This window comes from Nicotiana tabacum, chromosome 7 (assembly GCF_000715075.1).
Source record: "Nicotiana tabacum cultivar K326 chromosome 7, ASM71507v2, whole genome shotgun sequence".
NCBI classification, from domain to species: domain Eukaryota; kingdom Viridiplantae; phylum Streptophyta; class Magnoliopsida; order Solanales; family Solanaceae; genus Nicotiana; species Nicotiana tabacum.
The window spans coordinates 91,357,392-91,379,111 of NC_134086.1; the positions used below are offsets into that span (position 1 = coordinate 91,357,392).

The 21,720-nt window shown below is 37.0% G+C and overlaps 1 long non-coding RNA gene across 4 annotated transcripts; it reads right to left on the minus strand.

Annotated features, from left to right (window-relative positions):
* Positions 1–672: 672 nt before the first annotated feature.
* On the minus strand, positions 673–14,952 carry LOC107829284 (uncharacterized). Of its 4 annotated transcripts, none has more exons than XR_012711733.1 (4): positions 14,654–14,952; positions 14,485–14,543; positions 7,268–7,481; positions 673–1,295 (listed from the first exon to the last, which is right to left on the minus strand). It is a non-coding gene; the product is annotated as an uncharacterized LOC107829284 (long non-coding RNA). The 4 variants fall into 4 exon arrangements; XR_012711732.1 differs by having other exon boundaries at positions 14,485–14,546; XR_012711731.1 differs by having other exon boundaries at positions 674–1,295; positions 14,485–14,952.
* Between the last annotated feature and the right edge of the window lie 6,768 nt (positions 14,953–21,720).

Consider the following 21,720-nt stretch of genomic DNA (forward strand, 5'->3'; position numbering starts at 1 on the left):
GTGTATGTGTTCCAAATTACACTTCTAAACATTTTTGGGTTTTTGTTTTACTTCTAATTTTATCAAACTACAATGCTAAATTAAACTAGAATAAGCTAAGAGTAAACTATTGCGAGTTGTTCAAATGGTTAAAAGGCACTATGGTAGTGACTTTCGCCTAGGTGGTCAATTGATGGGTACTTGAGTCTAAGGCATGATTGACACATTTGGAGAGTATGATATAATCGTTGTACGATTTTACCCACTCTACACCTCTCGGTGGTTCGAGTGATTTTGCCCGAATTGACTTTCTCAAGACCAATTGGGTATGCAAATTTGCACAAGCAATCAAGGTTCAAGTTGGGTATTACTATCTCTAGGTTTAACCCTTTAATTGGGGCTATCAATCTCTTGAGTACGCCCCAATTCCTTGTTGGACCAATTTTAGAGACATGGGCTCTCTTTCTCAAAAAGAACCAAAGTCAACTAAACACAAACTAGTGTTTGCAACCACCAAATCAGCTATTAAACATGAAATTGGCCCAAATATCAAATACCCATAGTCAATCTAGCCCTAAAACACAAGACCCATCAATTACCCATACGAGGGTTGAGCCACAACCCTAGCTTATGGGTCTAGCTACTCATAATTGAAGAAGAAAACAAAGAAATAGATGAAGAAAAAACCATATTAATTAATTGCTAAGATAAACTAGAAGATTCAATGTTGAAATGAAGCTAAAATTGCACAAAATAGCTAAAACTATCGAAGTCACGATAGCAGCTTAGTACAAAATCTATCTGATGACCTAAAAATGGGAAAAGAAGCAATTTACACTAAGCTGAAAAATCTGGACAAAAATACCCCTGCGGGGCTAGTGCGGACCGCACAAAATCACGTGCGGCCGCACTAGGGCTCTGAACTTGAAAATCCAACTCTCTGAACTCGGGCAATGCGGACCGCACAGAATCGAGTGCGGCTGCGGTGGTTCTAGTGCGTTCCGCATGAAATGGGGCGCGGACCGCATTGTCTTTAATCTCCAAACTAGCACTTCTCTGATCCTTGGTTTTGCGGACCGCACTAAATCGAGTGCAGCCGTAGTGACTCCAATGCGAACTATATTAAATCTCATGCGGCCGCATTGCCTGTTGGCCTGGAAATCAACCTCTCTGAACATCACTTGTGCGGACCGCACAGAATGGTGTGCGGCCGCATTGGGCCTGTTTTGCCTGGGCTTTGTCTTGTCTTGGTACTTGTGCAAGTTTCACTCCTTTTTGAGCTGATCTTTGACATCTTGTCACTTTGTTGATCAAACCTGCAATCAAGCACAACTTGTGAGCCTTTTGGGACTATTTTGTACAAATTTCTAATCAAAGCATAAGCAAGAAGGAGTATAAAATGTATCAAAATCCCTAGTTATCAATAATCACATATGCTCTCAGCCTCATATCAACAAGCTACCTCGTGGCGTACAAATCTCAGGCCCTCGGCATCATAATCACAATCAGTGTATCCTCACAACACAGGCCCTCGGCCTTACTCAGTCAGAATCTCATAAGCCACTCGGGCAATAGTAAAACATGATGCTCAACCCAAATTATTATTTAAAATATCATTTAATGTATTAAAACAGAGTAGAGATGGCTGAGTTATGAAAATAGTAGAATATAGCATGACTAGGTACAAGTATAAAGTCAAAACAGCGAGAAAATATCAGTAAAAATTCCCTAAGGGTCCAAATAGTTGGCACGATGCCTAAATATGGCATTCAGCCCAAAACATGATGATAGCAAATAGTTTTCAATTAAATACGTGGTAAAACAGTCATATGGGATGGACTAAGTCACAATCTCCAATGGTGCACGACCCCACGCTCATCATCTAGCGTGTGCGTCACCTCAATATAGCACAACGATGTGCAATTCGGGGTTTCATACCCTCAGGACAATATTTAAAATCATTACTCGTCTCAAACTGGTCCAAACTCTAGCCCGCGATACCTTTGCCTCTCGAATCGGCCTCCAAATGCTCCAAATCTAACCAAAATCAGTATATTATAATCAATATATGCTAAAGGGACAAAGTCCAGGCGAAAATAATCAAATTAACTCAAGTCTCCCAAAATTGCTCAAACCAGGCCCCTGGGCCCACATCTCGGAATCAGACCAAAGTCTCAAAATCCGACAACCCATTCAATTACGAGACTATCCATACTAGTTTCACTCTATTCCGACTTTGAATCGACTTTCAAATCTAAAAAATTCATTTTATGAAGTTCCACAATTTTTCCCAAATTTACATCCCAAATCTCTACTCAAATGAAGAATCCAACGTTATAATCATGTATTTTAGCTAAAATTGAGTTAGAATCACTTATCCCGATGCTTTTTCTTGAAAATACCTCAAAAAATTGCCAAATCCAGAGCTCTCTAGGTCAAAATATAAAATAAAACCCCAAATCTCGTATTTATAGAGTACCTTACGGATCCCCATCACCGCTGACCGCGGTAAAACCATTGCTACAGCGGAAAATGTTGACTGCAGTGACATAGTTTAGTATTTTGGTTATAATTTCTCTACAGATGTCCAAATTATGATTTCTATACCTTTCTGGAAACAAGACACGAAGGGCTACAACTTGTGTTTTTAAATCATCTCAACATTCCTTGTAGATAAAAGGATATAGGCTTCCGAAGTTGGACCAATGACCTACGGATTCTTTATGACCGCGGACCATTTTCCGTGACCGCAATAAAACCACCGCGCCCAGCGGTAAAACTTCTACCCCATCTGTAAATTTAAGCACCAAAACCAATGCCTAAGTCCATGTAATGCCCGAACTCGTTCAAAACTCACTCGAAACACACTCGAGGCCCTCGGGACCTCAACCCAAACGTACCAACACCTCCCATAACATCATTAAAACTTAGTCGAGCCTTCGAATCACTCAAAACAACGCCAAAATACCAAATCAACTTCGGATTCAAGCTTAAGAACTTAGGAACTTTCAAGTTCCACAAATGATGCCAAAACCCACCAATTCAACTCCGAATGACCTGAAATTTTCACACACATCACAAATAACACAAAGGACCTATTCTAACTTCCGGAATTCTATTCCGACCCCTATATCAAAATCTCACCTATCAACCAGAAAACGCCAAAATCCCAATTTCGGCAATTCAAGCCTGAACCTTCCACGGACCTCCAAAATACATTACTATCACGCTCCTAAGTCCCAAATCACCTAATAGAGCTAACCAATTCATAAATATTCCAATTCGAGATCATATACTAACAAGTCAAATCTTGGTTAAACCTTTCAAATTTTAAGCTTCAAATTGAGAACTGTTCTTCTAAATTCATTCTAATTACCCTGAAAATCAAAACCGATGATTTACATTAGTCAAAATACATCACACGGGGCTATTCATGCCCGAGAACTAGTGAGCGAACTGCAAAATCTCAAAACGACTGATCGGGTCGTTACAATATGCAGGTAAAATTATGAATGTCACCAAAATCGGATAGCATGAGGAATGTCCCTCTATGCCTGCATCCAGGGGCGTAAGCAGAAACTTTCATAAATGGTATCGAACATTTAAAGAATTTAAAATATTAATGAGCCACTATAATAACATTAGGGTTCTAGATCAACTCAAGTTATTGTGGAAAAAATTTAGACAATAATAATTACTTACCACTTCTGTGAGCAAAAAATGAGCTTTGACTCATCGATTTTGTCACTTATTACTGATCAAAATGTTGTTGGACTCTTTAAAGCCTCTACTTTTTAACAAAAAGAGGGCTTCACTTTTAAAAAAAAGAGGCTTCGAAAGTTCTAAAACCATGCTTGTAATGCAGTTTCGAACCCCTGACTTCTTATACAAAATTAAGCGCTTGACAATCAGACCATGAGACACTTTCTGTCCAGTAGTATCACTTATTTTATATATACACATTTGGATATTCTATGTGGAAACATTATATATATTTAATAAAGATTTCTGATGAAGCGGTGTCGAGTGACACCACTTTGCCTAAAGTAAATCCGCCCCTGCCTATATCTCAAGTACGCATGTCAAATGCAATGCATCTCAGTGATGAACTCATGTACTCACACTCTCAGAGTATTCAATCTCACTGCCTCTTGTTCTCTCTCACCATGCTCAATACTTAGCACACTCGGTCACTCAGTATTATATAGGGCAGATCCAGCCCAATGAAAATGAATCTAGGGCAGATCCAACCCAAAAATCAATAGCAACTGCGCCCACTGTGGATGTGCAGACTCCGGAGGGGATCATCCAGCCCAACCGCTATAATAATTCAAATCCTGGCATGAATCAATAAAGCTTGTTGCGGCGTGTAGCCGATCCCATAAATATCACTCATAACAGGCCCTCGGCCTCACTTAGTCATCAATCTTTCTAGTCTCTTGGGCTCACAACGCTCAATGCTAAGCAGCTCAAATCAATGATATGAGATGTGAGAGTATACATCAACACAGACTGTGATATGATATGTAATAATGAATGCGTCTGAGTACATAACTATAATTAAGCAAATAACTCAACAGCAAAAAATGACCACTGTGGGTCCCAATAGTACCAGCATATAGCCTAGACATAATTTCTAGCATAAACTACAACTCAGGTGATCTAACACATAGAATACAGTAAAAATGTCCAGATAAGATAGCTGCACAATTTCATGAAATCGACTAAATCACAATTCACATGGTGTATGCCCACACGCCCGTCACCTCGCATGTGCGTCACCGCAACATCAATCACATAACACGTAATTCAGGGTTTCATACCCTCAACACCAAGTTTAGACGTGTTACTTACCTCGATCAAGCTAAATCCAATACCGAGCAAGCCAAACAATACTCCAAAAATGCCATCCCATAAAAAGTTGTCCTTCTTTAGAAAGTCTGTTAGAGGTTGACTAATAAGGCCATAGACTCTGATAAACTTCCTGTAGTACCCAGCTAACCCCAGGAAGCCTCGTAGTTGCTTTACAGTTGTGGGAGTAGGCCAGTGCTGCACAACCTCTATCTTCTTTGGGTCAGTAGCAAATCTTTGTACAGAAATAAAGTGCCCCTGATATTCCACTCTTGGCACACCAAAAACACATTTAGAATGCTTGGCTAATAAACTATTCTGCATCATAAGGTCAAAAACCTATTGTAAATGAAGAAGATGATCTTGCAAGTTCTCGCTGTAGATAAGAATATCTTCAAAGAAAACAAGTACAAATCTTCTGAGAAGTTCCTGAAAAACATGGTTCATTAAGCACTGAGAGGTGGAAGGAGCATTGGTCAAGCCAAAGGGCTTGACCAAATACTCATAGTGTCCCATGTGTGTTTTGAATGTTGTCTTAGGTATATCCTTAGGATCCATCCTGATCTGGTGGTAACCAGACCTGAGATCAATTTTAGAGAAGATAGAAGCCCTTGATAACTCATCCAGTAGGTCATGAATAATAGGAATAGGGAATTTATCTTTAATAGTGCAATGGTTTAGATCCCTATAGTCCACACATAACCTGCAAGTGACATCCTTCTTACCTATCACCAGGACAGGTGAGGCAAAAGGATTGTTACTGTACTGTATGACCCCTTGCTGCAGCATCTCTTTTACCAACTTCTCAATGATATCTTTCTCTATAGAGGAATATCTATAAGGTTGGATATTGATTGGTTTGGTACCATGTTGCAATGGAATCCTGTGGTCAAATGCACCTCTTTGAGGAGTAGTGCAGTAGGTTCTGAGAATACTCGCTTATAGGTCATCAACAAGTCGTTGAGTGACTGTGGCATCAATTCATCATTAGGTAAATGTAAGGCTATCATAATTACATCACTTCCACAAGCAGGTAATGGTGCCTCAAACAACACTTGTAGCATATACAATCGAGCATTGTCACCTTGATACCTGTTAACAGCTTTAGAACTAGCGAGCTTAAAATCCTCCGAAACTCCGTTCAAAAAATGTTGTTTCCCTTGGTAGTTAAAGGTCATAATTAAGGCTGAATAGTCCATTGTGACTGTACCTAAGGTCTTCATCCACAAGGCTCCCAAAACCAAATCATATTTACCAACAAGAAAGACAATGAGGTCAGATACATATATAGTACCTTCTGGCATCCATTTAAAATCCTTTACCACTCCAGAAATGGCTTCAAGAGTGTTGTTGCCTAAGCTGACATAACTTAACATAGTAGGAGTAACAGAACAACCTAGATTCCTTGCAGCTGATGAATCTATGAAATTACGGATGCTACCACCATCTAGGAGAATTTGAAAAGGCTGTTTATCACTGTAACCTATAACATGAATGGTCTATGCTCCCTGGATACCAGCTAAGGCACATAATGAAATGTGAGGATGTTCTTCTTCAGCAGCAGGCCATTCCTCGGGAAGTATCTCAGCTTCAGAAATGATGTCTCCATTTTCTGTAGGTAAAGAATAAGGGTCCTTCAAGATCTAAGATGAACAATTGTTTTGGAAGATTACATTTGTGACCTGCAATGTATTTTTAATTTCATCACAGAAATAGCACAATCCCTGGGCCCTTTTTGGCTGTATCTCAGCTGGAGAAATAGTTCTCTTATTCCTAGGTACCACAGCAGTATTAGCAGCAGGTAATGCCAATCGAGGTGTATGACTAACTGCTGAGTATAGAGGAGGTTTGGGGCCTTCGTTATCATAAGAAATTCTCCTAGCAGTAGAGTAACCAGTTGAAGTATGTTTTTGAGCACTAGCATTAGTAGCCAAAGTGGCCTCAGCTAGCCTGAAAGTTTTAGCTAAGGTTTTGGGCTCATGCATCATAATAGGATTCACCAATTCCTCCTCCAAACCACCAAGAAAGCAAGAGATAGCTTGCTCAACAGTTAAGTTGCGTTGAGCTACCAAACTATCATAGGCAAATTGAAACTCTCTAACAGATCCTGTTTGTTTCAACTGTTTCAGTTCTAGCATAGGATCAGAAAAATCACCACTAAAAGTCTCGATGAGCTCAGCTATGTACTCATCCCACACATGTAACATAGGTAAATTCCTACACTTAAGGTATGAGTGATGCCAAGCTAGTGCCTCATCATCGAGGTTCATAGCTAATAACCTCACTCTCTGATTGAGAGGAGTTTCATCCTCAGTGAAATATTACTCAATTCTATACAACCACGTTTTCAAATTCTCTCCATTGAAATGAGAAAAAACCAGGTTATGACTTCGATTAGAATTAACACAGTAAGGATTTGGACCTAAAATACCCTGACCTGATTGGAGCATTTTTTCCTTAGCAGCTAATGTAGATGCATTATCCTTTGATTGTTGATTCAATTGCAGTCCATCAAAGGAATGTGTAAGAGCACTCACCATCTGCAGAAGTTCACCATGACGTTTGTCCAAATCATCTCGTAATTCCTGCTTTTTTGGTGCCAATTCTGCTCGAAGATCTAGCTGTTGAGCTGCTAGATCCTCATACTGCTCCTGCAAATCCATGGATTGATTAACAGTCACAAACATCAACAGCTCGTCGTGGGTCCATCGTCTACTTGGTTTTGATACCAATTGATACCACTCCAATGAAACAGTGGGAAAAATAATAGAAATGGAGAAAAAACAGAAGAAGAGAGAAGAAGAGAAGCATAACTTAGAGAGAAGAAGACGAAGAGAATAGGGAAACTCAATTCATATCAATCTGTGTTTACATTTTTTATGTATCTCCTATATATAATATTTGTAATGAAGCTAAAATGCTGAAATAAAAGGAAAAGGAAAAGGAAATGCAAACACGCTAATTGTGTGACACAAGCACTAACTACTTTTCCCGCCAAAACATAGGCAGCTAAATGTCAAAAACTAATAGCCAATATGTGTATCAGAACTTCTGAAATTGGCGTAGGTTTTATTGCTTACATTTTCTTTAAAATTTTGCAAAACTCTTCTAATACTTGTTTCTTCCTAACAGTCACCAACTAGCACTCATTATAGCGTTAATTCCTATCATCAAGAACTCATTCTTGGCTCTGGGTATACCGAAAGAAGAGGCACAGGAGATTAATTAGTCATTTACGTGTTTCTGTATATGTTCCTCTGTTTATAATTAGTTGTATAGATGGATAAAGGGACTATGATATGATCAGGTGTGAGAGGTCAGGTGGAGACCACTGAACAAGCTGGAGTTGACGCTGCTGCAAAAGTTGAAGGTCCTGTCGTTATTGTAACGGAAGCTTATAGAGGAATCGGCAAGGCAATTGCTTTGGCTTTGGGAAAGGCTGGTTGTAAAGTCAGTTAACTGCTAGAAAATACCCCAAAGAAAAGTTCTTTTTGTGAATGAAACATTTTCTTTCATGACAACCTCTGTGGTTTCACTGTCAAACAGCATCAGCTTTAATGTGCTATGGTAGTTGCTCTAATTGTGTTTACATTGGCAATAGTTTAAGGTACCTTGAAGAAATCTCTCTTTAGTTAGTCTGAAGTTGTTATATCATTAAATTTTAGCCATATATAACCAACTAATTTTCATTTGCTGAGAGGCTCAGGGCCATGCTCCCCGAGTTTCATTAAAGCATTGTAATAAAGCCTGGTAATTAGAGTGAGAGCAACTCACATGGAATTTCTCGGTTACCCAAAAAAAGAGAAAAAAATTAACTCAGGAACTATGTAAAGTTACAATATTATATAAATATTGTTACTATATATGACTAACTTTCATATGATGAAAGTGCAAATGTGTCAAAGATCTATATATGACTAACTTTCCCATTTAGTGTTTATGTATAATATAAATATTATTGTATTGTTTTTCTAAATGGATGGTGTTGAATTAATTCAAAGAGTAAGCATAGAATTTTTTTTTATTATATGTTATAAATCTACTAATAATGATCATAATTATTATTTTTGTATTATTTTTGATGAGCAATTAAATTAAATTCTTCTTCCCGTTTGTATTCTTATTCTTTTATATATATATATCTACACTAAAGTTAGAGGGAAAGAATGTCAACCATTTATCAGTTTTTTCAATGTTATTAGGAAATGACATAAGTTTGCACTGTTGAATTGAAGTAGACTCTTCCAAAAGAAGGTCTGATTGGATGGAAATTTTGAGGTTGCATTTTCTTTTAGTTTGTTCCGCAAGTAGAAGCAGTGATCTTAGCAGTTAGCGCAATGGTAAAAATAGTAGTGTAGAGGATTTCCGCTAATGGTCTTGAAAGAATTAGCCCAAAGGAAGAAAAAGAAGAAGATCCAAAAAAGTTGCTACTATTAAACTCAACAGAATGAGAAGAATAATACCCAAATTGGATAAATAAAGGGAAAATAGGCAAAAGAAAACTTACCTTACTACTGAATATATACTCCCTTCGTCAATCACATTAGAAGAATTCTCTCACATATCCTCCTTGTGAAAAATGTTGAAAAAATACAAAACAAACAAAACCTACGTAGAAGTAAATTGTTTAAAATTGAAATGCAGAACCTACACTTTTTTCGAATAAAAAAAGAGTACCTTTTTTGGATGAAATTGTGAACCGATTATTCTGAATCCATAACCATGGTTTAACAATATTGTCGCCGACAACTTTTAGCAATTCAAATTTTACTTCAAAATTGAACTTCGCAGTATACAAATGTAGAATCAATACGGATACCTTGAACTGAAGATGTGAAATTGCAGAAATTTTAAGCCCACGCATTGAACAAAGTTCGTAATTAAGAAAAATAGGAGGAGAGTCATTTATGAGGGAAGGAGTGGGGATGAATAGTCCATAATGTGGGTACTGTTTCAGGGTTTTTTTAAACCTTTGCAGTTTCTATTTTCTTATTAGTGCTGAGTAATGTGGTCTTTGAAGTTAACTGTTGTTTGCCTTTAAAGTTTAAAAACTTTACGTGAGGAGGGGGAATGTAGGAAGTGGGAGTAGTTGGTGATTTTTATTGGTGGTTTCTATTGTTTGAAAATTTAAAAATTCTACAAAAAATTTATGTATAATACAAATATTATTGTATTGTTTTTCTAAATGGATGGTGTTGAATTAATTCAAAGAGTAAATGTGATGATCCAAAATGTCATCTTTAATTTAAATAATTTTCTCCGTATTTTAAGACCTTGAAAAGCACTATCAATAAATTCTCGACTTGCGTGCGCAATCCATATAATTTTTCGGAAGGTTCTTATGTGAAAAATGGATTAAATTGTGAATTAGAGCTTTAAAACTCAACTGAGTTGACTTCGGTCAACATTTTGGGCAAACGAATCCCGATAAAAGTTTTGACCATTCCGGTAGTTCCGTATCGTAATTTGGGACTTGGTCATATGCCCGAAATCGAATTTGGAGGTCCCTAGATCAAATTATCGTCATTTAACGAAATCTAGAAATCTAAGGTTAAAGATTTCTTAAGTTTGACCGGAGATTTGACTTTTTGATATCGGGGTCGGAATCCAGTTCTAAAAGTTTTCATAGCTTTGATATGTCATTTATGACTTGTGTGAAAAATTTGAAGTCAATCGAACTTGATTAGATAGGTTTTTGCATCGAATATAGAAGTTGGACGTTCTTAGTTTCATTAGGCTTAAATTGGGGTGTGATTCACGGTTTTAGCTTTATCTGATGCGATTTGAGGTTTTGACTAAGTCTGTATCATGTTTTAGGACTTGTTGGTGCATTTTGTTGTGGTCCCGAGGGCCTCGGGTGGATTTTGGATGGTTAACGGATATAAAAGGCTGTTGAAATTTTCTGGGCAGTTTCTGCATTTTTCTCACGTGTGAACAGTGACCGCACCTGTGTAACAGTATCCGTGTAGAGTACCCGTGTATAGTACACATGATAGTATCCTTGTACAATAGCCGTGTACAGTACCCATGAACAGTACCGTGAACAATCATCGTGAATAGTAAACGCGTGAACAGTAACCACGGAAAATTCTGGACAGAATGTTAAGTTCTGAAAAAGAGACTTCGTCCCATTTTCCATTTTTACCAAATTGGAGCTCGGGAGAGGCGATTTTCGGGAGATTTTCAGAGAAAACAATGGGGTAAGTGTTTTTAACTTCATTTTGGTTAGATTACCCGAATCTATTACTAGTTTTGGCATTTAATTGGTGATTTTAGTTGGGAAAATCTTGAAAACCCTCTTGGTTTAATTTAAAGATTTAAGGGTCGAGTTGATATCGGATTTTGGTAAAATTGGTATGGTTGGACTCGTGGTTGGATGAGATTTTATATTCCGTAATTTTTGTCGGGTTCTGAGACGTGTGAATTTTTAGTGCAATTTCGGATTTTAAAGGGAAAATGTAGAATTTCATATGGAATTAATTCCTATAATTTTTATTGATTGAAACAAATTGTTTATGACTAGATTTGAGAATTTCGGGCACGAATTCTCGAGGCAAAGGCTTGTTGAAATTTTAATTGGTTGCAAAGCGAGGTAAGTGTTTGGTCTAACCTTAGCTTGAGGGATTAGGAGTTGTGTACTATTTGTTATGTGTTATTTGTTGAGCACAACATATAGGCATGGTGACGAGTATCTATACGTTGGTGTCAAGCATGCTCGTGAGTCTTATACTTTGATTAATGTGACTCTGTTTTGTATTGTATATGCTCTATATGATAATTTCTATTGAAGAATATGATTTGTGGAAGTATTATTGTTAATTAAACATGGTAGAGCATTGACTCAAGTTGAGAATTGAATTGTTGAACATTGTAGAGCATTGACTCAAGTTGAGAATTGAATTGTTGAACATTGTAGAGCATTGGCTCAAGTTGGGAATTGAATTATTGAACATTGTAGAGCATTGGCTCAAGTTGTGAATTGAGTTGTTTAGTAAACGTGAAAAAAGAAAGGAGAGAGAGAGAATCATGATATTTGATATTGTCTCCCTTGCCGGGATGTTATTATTTTGATGTTGTTTCCTTTGCCGGGATTTGATTGTTGTACTATTGTTCCCTTGCCGGAATTTTATTATGATTTCATTTATTTCCTTGCCCTTATTCCTTGTGATTGTTGTTTGGGTGAGGAAGAGTGTTAAAGCACGAAGGGTGATGCCGTGTATGATTTGGTGAGGAAGAGTGTTAAAGCACGAAGGGTGATGCCGTGTATGATTTTGTGAGGAAGAGTGTAAAGCACGAAGGGTGATGCCGTGCCGCACGATGTACAATTCTGTGCCGATTATATTGATTTTATGGTGAGGACGAGAGTAAAAGCATGAAGGGTGATGCCGTGCAGTTTATATTGATTCTTATGGTGAGGACGAGAGTAAAAGCACGAAGGGTGATGTCGTGCACTTGTCCTTGATTTTTCCTAATTCTAATTGAGTTATGTTGTCCTTTACATTTATTTACTGATTTTCTGTTGTTACTTGATTTTATTTCGATGTTATAGATTCCCTTACCCTTATTTCTTGTGATTGTTGCTTGGATGAGGAAGAGTGTAAAGTACGAAGGGTGATGCCGTGTATGTTTTGGTGAGAGAGCGTTAAAGCACGAAGGGTGATGCCGTGTACTTTCTGTTTGCTGTATTTACTTGTTATTAACAATTCAAGTGTATTAACTGTTTCGATCCCTTTACTGTTGTGATCCTTTGTGTTGGAATCCATAGTGTTTACAATACCTCGCCTTATTTTTTTTATATGTTCAACACTTCAAATTTCAGAATTTGTTACATTTTTAACTCAATTGATTTCTCAATTAAATTTTTCTTAAACCGTTTGAGGTTGTAATTTACTTAAAAAGGAATTTCTACTATGTTTTGATTTATTGATTTCTCGTATTAAAGGTAATTATTCATTCGATATTGTACTTTAATTGAAAATAGTATTTTCTTTATTAAATAATTTCTAAAAATAACTGCATCTTTTCTTGTTGATTTCCTAGTTGGGTTGGAAGTTGTACTCTACTTTATGTTAAGTGAATGAGGCTCTTTGAACATTCTTAATTGTATTGGGTTATGGAACCTATGAACTGAGTAACATGAGGATATTGTTGTGCAATGTGAGGCAAAAATATGTGGGCACAAGGTGCCGAGGAAAATATTATGATTTTATTTAATGGCACATGAGTTGTCCGTGTGATTGTGATATCAATATGGTCACGAAGTGCCGTGAAAATATGAAAATGGGCTGAGACCTATATTATTTGTGATTATGAAATGAGGCGTCACGAGGTGAACTTTACTCGAAAGAATTATATTCGAAAGATGCTTATCTGAAAGATATTTATTTAAAGGAAATATATTCAAAATATATTCATTGAAAAGCATATTATCTTAGAGATTTATATTTGAAGGACTTGATTAATTGATTGCACTTGTATTTATTAATTGTTGGGGAACATTTATGGTATTCTTGTTGCCTGCTTTTTATATCATTAGTTGATCATTGTTGCCATCATTGTTATCTGCTTACTATTATTTTGTATGCTATATTGCACAGGTTTATTTGGTAGTCTGGTCCTAGCCTCGTCACTACTTCGCCGAGGTTAGGCTAGACATTTACCAACACATGGGGTCGGTTGTGCTGATACTACATTCTGCACTCTTTTGTGCAGATCTCAGTGTTGTAGACTTCAGACCGCAGTGAGATTGCTGTTTCTTCTTCATCAGGCGACCCGAGGTAGTCCTGTAGGCGTCCGCAGGCCTTGGCGTCTCCTTCTATCTATTATTCCTGTTTCCTTCATGTATTTCCATAGACAATGTTGTATTTATTTCTTTCAGACCTTTATTTGTAGTACTCCTAGACAGTCTGTGAAGTTGTGACACTAGTCGTGGGTAGATTTGTTATGGATTGGTATTAGCAGTATTATTAAAACTTTAAAATGTAGCATTCCTCATATTCAATTCTGTTGTTATCTGATTGTTGGCTCTTAACTGTTATCAGATTAAAAATGGAAACAAGGTAGATAGTTCAGTTGGTTGGCTTGCCTAACTTTCACTAGTAGGCGTCATCACGACTCTCGAGGGTGGGAAATCCGGATCGTGACAGTAAGCATAGAATTTTTTTTTATTATATGTTATAAATCTACTAATAATGATCATAATTATTATTTTTGTATTATTTTTGATGAGCAATTAAATTAAATTCTTCTTCCCGTTTGTATTCTTATTCTTTTATATATATATATCTACACTAAATATCGTTAGAGGGAAAGAATGTCAACCATTTATCAGTTTTTTCAATCTTATTAGGAAATGACATAAGTTTGCACTGTTGAATTGAAGTAGACTCTTCCAAAAGAAGGTCTGATTGGATGGAAATTTTGAGGTTGCATTTTCTTTTAGTTTGTTCCGCAAGTAGAAGCAGTGATCTTAGCAGTTAGCGCAATGGTAAAAATAGTAGTGTAGAGGATTTCCGCCAATGGTCTTGAAAGAATTAGCCCAAAGGAAGAAAAAGAAGAAGATCCAAAAAAGTTGCTACTATTAAACTCAACAGAATGAGAAGAATAATACCCAAATTGGATAAATAAAGGAAAAATAGGCAAAAGAAAACTTACCTTACTACTGAATATATACTCCCTTCGTCGATCACATTAGAAGAATTCTATCACATATCCTCCTTGTGAAAAATGTTGAAAAAATACAAAACAAACAAAACCTACTTAGAAGTAAATTAATTAAAATTGAAATGCAGAACCTACACTTTTTCGAATAAAAAAAGAGCACCTTTTTTGGATGAAATTATGAACCGATTATTCTGAATCCATAACCATGGTTTAACAATATTGTCGCCGACGAACTTTTAGCAATTCAAATTTTACTTCAAAATTGAACTTCGCAGTGTACGAATGTAGAATCACTACGGATAACTTGAACTGAAGATGTGAAATTGCAGAAATTTTAAGCCCACACATTGAACAAAGTTCATAATTAAGAAAAATAGGAGGAGAATCATTTATGAGGGAAGGAGTGGGGATGAATAGTCCATAATGTGGGTACTGTTTCAGATTTTTTTTAAACCTTTGCAGTTTCTATTTTCTTATTAGTGCTGAGTAATGTGGCCTTTGAAGTTAACTGTTGCTTGCCTTTAAAGTTTAAAAACTTTATGTGAGGAGGGGGAATGTAGGAAGTGGGAGTAGTTGGTGATTTTTATTGGTGGTTTCTATTGTTTGAAAATTTAAAAATTCTAAAAAAACTTTACATTTTTTTAAATAAATTTGAAACTCCAACAAAATTGGAGAACTGTCCAAAAAAAGTACATATGTCAATATAATATTATGACACTTGCCATTATAACATTTCTTTGTCTCTCCTATTATATATAAATAAATTTTTAAATTTTAAATTCAAATTTCAAATAAAGTACGTAACTAACTAATTCCTAAATCAACTAATTTTGTCCTAAAAATGAAACATGTCAATTTTTCCACACGACACTTGGCAAATTATCAAGGCTACTTGTTTCTTTTTAATAATGGATATATGTCTTTACCCCAAATATACGACCGAAACAATATCTTTTAATCCAGTTTAGAGACAGTCATCCTGTTTTACATTAAATTTCATTAGAATGTGCAATCACTAATTCTCTTATTCGCCTTTTCAGGTGTCACGACTCACGCTCACGCGTGATACCTTGTTGATGAGAATGAATCAGTCTCAGTGGCAGGAGGTTATTGAGTTTAGTCTGACAGGATTTTTTTTTCTCTGCGCACATGTACATCAGCTGTGTTTCATTGAGTGCGTAACCAAAATGTGGTTTATTTTTACTCAAAATACTCAAATAAGTGTAAAAAAAAGTTACCAAACTATATATAACGCCACTAATAGTGGCGCTATACAGTAACGTTAACTGTACCGTTACTGTATAGCGCCACTATTAGTGGCGTTATACTGATAAACCTTACATAGCGCCACTATTAGTGGCGCTATATGCCTTATTACCTGAAGACATAGCGCCATTAATAGTGGCGCTATACCCCTTAATACGAATCCTCCATCTTCTTCTTCTTCGTTCCATCTCCCTCATTTTCATTTCTGGTCCCCCACCACCACCACCACCGATTCTGCCCCCATTTTTAAAAAAAAAAAAAAATTTGGGTCCCCCCGTCACATAAAAGTTTAATATTTGTGGTCACATTGTCGAGTAGAGCTTCGTGTTATTGTGGATTCACTCTTTCGGAGTCAAAATTTCGATCTATCTACATTTCGAAAATTCTAAATCGAGGTATTTCGATTTATTTTAAGTTAAAACTTTTATAACAATGCATATTACTTGATTTGTATGTGTTCTATTTCGGTTTGTGTTTATTTTTTCCGAAACTAGCATGTTAAATTTTATCCGGATTTAATTTTAGTGTTGTATAAAAATATGTAAATTAGTCTAAAAATGTGTTTGTTAATATCCTCATGTATATTTATGTGTTTTTATGCCGTTTAGTTTAGATTATTTTTTAGCGTAGTAAAATGTATAATTTTTTAGCGTAGTAAAACGTAGACCTTTTTAGCATAGTAAAACGTAGACCCCTTTAGTGTAGTATTGTGTAGTATTTTAGCTTAGAATTCATTTTGTTTAATTATCTTATATTCTAGCACGAAACCCATAATTATAAAATTTTTATATATATATAATTTTTACAATTAATTTATTAAAAAATATGAATAAAAATTATAAAAAAAACATAAAATTATTAATGATAGTTTGGTACTACTGGGCCTCAGAAAATCTAGCACGAAACCCATAATTATAATATATATATATATATATATATATATATATATATATATATATATTATTTTTACAATTTAGTTATTAAATAAATATGAATAAAAATTATTAAAAAAACATAAAATTATTAATGATAGTTTGGTACCACTGAGCTTCAGAAAATCTAGCACGAAACCCATAATTATAAAAATTATATATATATATATATATATATATATATATATATATATATATATATATATATATATATAATTTTTACAATTAAGTTATTAAAAAATATGAATAAAAATTATTAAAAAAACATAAAATTATTAATGATAGTTTGGTACCACTGAGCTTCAGAAAATCTAGCACGAAACCCATAATTATAAAAATTATATATATATATAATTTTTACAATTAAGTTATTAAAAAATATGAATAAAAATTATTAAAAAAACATAAAATTATTAATGATAGTTTAGTACCACTAGGCCTCAGAAAATCTAGGACGAAATCCATAAGTATATATATAATTTTTACAATTAAGTTGTTAAAAATATGAATTTAAATTATAAAAAACACACATAAATTTTAATGATAGTTATTAAAAATTATGAATTTGCAGTTGACGACATGGATGCACCTATACATCCCGACCCTCGGACGTCGGAGCTACTACCCCTACAGCCCCAACATAGATCCGAGCATATATGGGGGGGGAGAGTTGCTTACGCAGACTTTTCGGGGCAGGAGAGTGGATTTATTGTGAGAGTTTTTGACTCCTCCCCGCGTTCTACATCCCCGTGTGGTCCATCACCTGGAGGAGATGGGATTATATAGGATCATTAGCATTGGCCGGATACAGCTCGACTATGCTTTGATCACGGCGTTGATTGAGCGGTGGCGACCGGAGACGCACACTTTCCATCTGCCCATCGGCGAAGCCACCATCACACTCCAGGACGTCGAGATTTTATATGGCCTGTCCACTGATGGCTTGCCAGTTTTACTGCCTGGGAATATGAGATATTTTAACCGGGCTTCATATATGGATATGCTGCACAGGCTCACGGGCTTCAGGTCCGAGGACCCAGATGTAGCAATTGGGAGCAGTCGTATGCAGTTGGTCCCCATTAGAGACCACTTGGTGCAGATCCACGATACTATCACCGACGACTCAGCGGAGGTGGATGTGGAGCAATATACGAGGCTGTTGTTGCTCCTTCTATTTGGGGGGGTCTTGTTCCCGAACACTTCGGGGAACCTAGTGAGCCTTCGTTTTCTGCATCATATTGCGGACTTTGATGATACAGTCAGCTACAACTGGGGTGGTGCTGTCCTATCTTTTTTGTACAGGCAGATGTGTCGGGCATCCATGGGCACACAGAGAGACGTTTCTGGCTTTCTGCCACTTCTACAGGTGACAACTTATTCAAATAATTTGTCGTTTAGTTCCAACTCTACCTAGTTATAGTTAATCTTTACGTCAACTTTCTGTTTTAGGTTTGGGTGTGGGAGCGATTTCTGCAACTTCGGCCACCTCTACCACAACTACCGGCTAATGTACATATTCCTGATCTCCCTCTAGCTTGTAGGTGGGTATTGCGTCGTAGACTTGCACGAGAGTATCATGGCCATCATAATCTCCCCTTCTGTAGGGATGTGTTGGATTTTCTGGAGGATGCACAGGTGAATATCTAACTAAACTTACCAATTATTTTTTAACTAGGTGTTGCGCATACTAACGGTTTGTGTTATTATTTGATAGTTCATCTGGACGTCGTACAACGAAGAGCTGATAGGTACCCTGCCAGCGTATTGCACGCACGGTCGCCATATTTGGAGGGCTTCCGTCCCTCTCACGTGCCTCGATATTGTTGAGCATCATGCCTCAGAGCGAGTATTTCGTCAGTTTGGATTTCCGCAGTCTATACCGACTCAGCCTGCATGGGATCCTTTACATTATGAGAGGGATGATAGGATGAGAGTGGATGACACATTTATTGAGTGGCTGACAACGCAGTTGGGTATTTGGGACAGCCGAGGGGACTTGACCCCAGCTCCGCAACACTTTCCTATCGAAGTTTATATGGCATGGTACCGCACTGTTTCCCGACTTTTTATCGGGAACCCAGTTCATCAGGTAAATGGTCGATACGTCTCATACGCCGGGAGACATGAGGCTCTGGTATGTTTTCTGTTATTATCAATTACTTTAATAGTAATTTCTAGTCAAATACGTAGTTTATATTAAAAACTTTTGTGCAGGCGATTGGATTGCATACCGTATATCGTATGGGGCAGCAGATGCAAAGTTATGTCCACAACCCTGTGATCATGCAGGACTATAGTCGTCGCTTAATGGATGTGGCTGCCCAGATACTGCAGCGAGGCCGATCGGATCAGCGTTTGGCACACCAGCCAGATTATGTTGACCCAGCCACATACCAGCGAGGTCGTGGTATGCCACGGGGTGGTGGCCGACGAGCTGCTACTGCTCTACGACGACCTTCTGGTGTTGGACGATGTGGTCGTGGGCGGAAAGGAGGTCCCCAGCAAGGGGGCTTTGAGGCTCCTACTTATGATGTTGCTGCTGATATGGGAGGTGGCATGCATGAGACCGACATGCCGTCTTACAGCCTTGGCATTTATGACACTCCAGGGACGTCACAGGTGACCCCATCGGGTCAATTCTTGATCATGGGCTCGGATTTTCAAGGAGTGGAGTTGGGTAGATATTTCCCTGGCCCGTCTACCACTGATGAGTCTCGACCGATCCGAGATTTTGATAGTGGGCACCGACTGAGTTATGGCAGCTCATCACATGCGCAGGTATGAGTTTATTAGTATTAATTTTATTATTGCTTTTTACTATAACTTATTTATTTTGTTTTAACTTTATTAATTTACTTTTTTAGGCTTTATGCGATGCTGCGACAGATGACTACATTCAGGATCCAGACACGATTATGGTAAGACAATATAAATTTTTGTGAATTGTTATGTAGTTTTCTATACTAAGTTTGATATTATTATGTAGACTTCTACTGGACCTGACAGCACTACCGATACATGTCATCATGTGCCGCATCCGGCCATAAGGAGACGACTTGATGATGATGATCCTGATAGCGTACCCGGGCAGTAGGGGATGCGCCTCAGGCCAACGGCTACTTTGAGATACACCATATGCGGGACACATTGATTCGGTCTTCCATATTTTTGTTTTTTTGGTGTAAATAATATTTTTGTATACATTAACAACAATATTTAGTCGAATATGACAGTTACTTTTTTTTAGTTCTCATTTCGTTTTATAGTTTTTGGTATAGTAACACAACAACTTAAACTTAACTTCCACTTAAATTAAAATAAAATTTAGTACAACAAACAAGGAAAACATTACTACAACACAAACACAAACATAATAGGCCAACATAATAAAAATACATGACATATGAAAATGACACTAAACACATACACGTCAATGCTCCATCCTCAGTTGTCATTTATTCTTCGCTCCAACCACTTAAATCGTTCTTCCATTTGTTCTTTTTCTTCTTCTAACTCTTTCACTCTCGCCTTCACCTCCGCAAGTTCCCGTTTATATTTTTCGTTGCGTTCCTTGTGTGCTTCACAATTCCATTCTGCTCTCCATTTTTTATCTTCCACCTCCTTCAGTTTCTCCCTCATTTCTGTAATAATTCTATCTCCCTCCTTTTGTATTCTATGCTGGTATAACAACATATTATGAAATTCCTGTAATCTATCCCTGTAGCTTTCCTGATAACATGGTTCCTCAGCCCATTCATCAAATTCACAAGTAGGTTCGTCGGGTTGCTTGTACAACTTGTTCATACAACACCAATAGCGGCGTCCAACATTAGCACCTTCCCACCCACAATCCATCATGCATGGTTTTCCACATAAGCAAATTGGTGGACGACCAGGTTGAGCCATTTGTGAACTATTTGCTTATAATAAAAACCTTACTTACTTTTAATGAAATATTTCTTGGGGGAAATTTTTAGCACACAAAATAACTACAATGACCCCATTATTTATAGGCTAAACAAGACACATATAGCGCCATATCTAATGGCGCTATATTAGATAGCGCCATATCTAATGGCGCCATATCATGATGTTGACGAGACGACTTTATGTCAGCCGGTCACACATATCTAATGGCGCCATATCATGATGTTTTCAGCTTTTTTATGTCAGCCGGTCACACATATCTAATGGCGCCATATCATGATGTTTTCAGCTTTTTCAGTTCGACAAGACAAGACACACATAGCGCCATATGTATATTTTGTGTATTAAATATCGTCATAGCGACACGACAACACACATAATAAATATACCGATAATTATATTAAATTATTATTTATATAGGTAAAAAGGGAAAGTACAAATCATAATTAACAAACAAGAAAATATTATTTCATAAATACTTAAATCGTATACATAACAACTAATTATTACAACATGAACTCATGGGTAGTTAGGTACAATAGAAGAACACCCGCCCTGAGCTTGATTATTGTTGCCACCCAAAGGACATTTTCTACGGTCGTGGCCTGTTTGCGAGCATATACCACATTTGCGTGCATATACGATATCACTAACATCCATTTGGTTCCGTATACGCGTTCTCTTCTGCACCTGTCTTTTACGCAAATAGGACTTGTTACACACCATTTTAAATGGTTCTGGGGGCCAGTAATGCTCAGAACCCACTGGTTGCAACTGACCACTATATGTGTTTAGGTATTTGGAAACACTATATTGTTGATCAATATAGTTGGTCTCCGCATAACCAACACGTTGAAAACACTTGATGGCATGTGAACAAGGCATGTGGTAGATTGACCATTTCCCATATGAGCATAACCTTGTGGATTCATTTACAGTATGTACATTATTACCCCGATTATTATGGATAGTGGTGCGAACTTCAAAAATACCTCGTTCGTTATCATATTGCAAAAAGGAATGCCAATGTGCTCGCCGTCTGTATTTCTATAATCTCTTCATAGGCACTGGCATAAATTCAACACCCCTTTCCATCAATTCC